The following is a 1,966-nucleotide window of genomic DNA, read 5'->3' as shown; positions in this document are numbered from 1 at the left end:
TTGTTGTAGTTCTGTCCAGATATATGCCCAGGAGTGGGATTGCTGGATCATGTGGCAACTCTATTTTTAGTTTTTTGAGGCACTGCCATACTGTGAAAACAGTTGTTACAGTCACTAAAATTGCAGGCTGTGTGAACACCTCTTGAGTTCACATCTCCAGGTAAATGAATAGTAAAAGTGGCAAGAAATGGAAAGAGAACAAGACACCAAAAGAAAAAGAAGTTCTAAATCAATTACTGGGTTTAGATCAATAAGGCATCTCAGATTTCCTCATATATGTAGTTACTCAAGAGTAATTGCAGTGTCCATCCAGATTGCAAATATGTTAATAGCACAAAATGAAATAATTCTGAGTTGTTAAGAGAAAACAAGATATTCTCATAACATTATTATTCCTGAAAAGACTACTCAAGTTTTCTGAGGTTGTCCAAAACAGGCAATTGCACAAGTCATTCCGTGTTTATCCTGAGTTTATAAACATCTGTTAAAATACAAGAGGGCACTAAATATGATTACTTAATGGTCTATCGGTAGACTTTTAATTTCAACAACAAAATTTCAACAAACAAAAATTCTGCAGCTTTTTTTAGGGAGACTACTCTGTTGTGATTATTTTTCAACAACAAGCTATTGGGAAATCATTTAGGTTGGTGCTTATTGTGAAAACACTGTTATTAACATTATTTCATAGCCTGCATTCCTGAAATCTCATTTATTATATTTGAGAAGGAAACAGCTGAGCAAAAATTATGCTGAGGATTTAGAGGTTAAACCAATGTAATATTTAGTGATAATCTTTAAAAAATTAAGGCCTCAGGTTCACAAATTTCATTGGCATTTCACATTATAAAATCACCCTATTTATACCATAGAATCGCTGGGAGAAAAAATGGAGATGCACTATTCTACAGTGTTCCTAAAAGCTGTCTTGTGGCATGATACAAACCAAAAGAGACTCCAAAAGAACAAGCAAGCCACTTCAAAACCTTGGCTTGGTCAGTTTAAGTATCTGTGGAATATGATAGCCAAAGCCAATCAGGAATAACTTCTGAACAGGATGTTTGCACATTCCCCATTAAAGAACTCATAGAGACAACTTTTCCCCAATAAGTCACTTGGAAGTTCGTGGCTCTATTTGTACTTTTGCTTCATGATCCTTTCCCTTCCGGTTGCCTGCTTTGCTTTCCTCTTGAGCATCTCCAGGGATGGAAATGTACCTGAGAAAGAAAAGGAGAAAAAGTTGAGACACATCTTTGAGTGGTTTCAAGGTTTAACTGAAAGATTTGCCTCAAGAGGAGGTGGCAAGACATGGGTGGTGTTTGTGCGCTGTGCATGGAGCTTACATATCTGTGTCCTCCTGGACTCTGTTCTCGTGGGAACCTGGCTCTATTTCTTCTGTCGGTTGCATTTATAATCCTCAGTATTCAGACAAGATGAGGCCGAAGAGTTTCACGTGGAGTTATCAGATACTCGTATCTACTGTGTACCTGCTGTGAGACCCTCTAGCCTGTGTGGGATGTGGGGATGCAGGTATATAGGACTTGTTTCCCTACCCTGAAAACACTTATAGTCTAGCTAAGGAATAAAAAACTAAGTCATACTGAAGTTTTCACTTTTACTTATTTTCCTCCCAAATTTTATAGCTTAGAGGAAGGCTTTTTTTTTTTTTTTCTCGGTGGCCCTGGGCCCTCAGCAGTGAAAGTGCAGAGTCCTAACCACTGGACCTCTAGGGAAGTCCCTTAGAGGAAGCTTGTGGGTCATTGAGTTTAGCTGTCCCCTAACACCGATAAACTCTCTGGGCCTCAATTTCTTTTTAATTAATTAATTTATTTTGGCTGCGTTGGGTCTCGTTGCTTCATGCGGGCTTTCTGTGGTTGCGGCAAACGGGGACTACTCTTCGTTGCAGTGCGCAGGCTTCTCATTGCAGTGGCTTCTCTTACTGCCGAGCACGGGCTCCAGGCACATG

The sequence above is a fragment of the Tursiops truncatus genome, chromosome X (assembly GCF_011762595.2).
Source record: "Tursiops truncatus isolate mTurTru1 chromosome X, mTurTru1.mat.Y, whole genome shotgun sequence".
Taxonomy (NCBI): domain Eukaryota; kingdom Metazoa; phylum Chordata; class Mammalia; order Artiodactyla; family Delphinidae; genus Tursiops; species Tursiops truncatus.
This window is presented reverse-complemented; position numbering follows the sequence as displayed.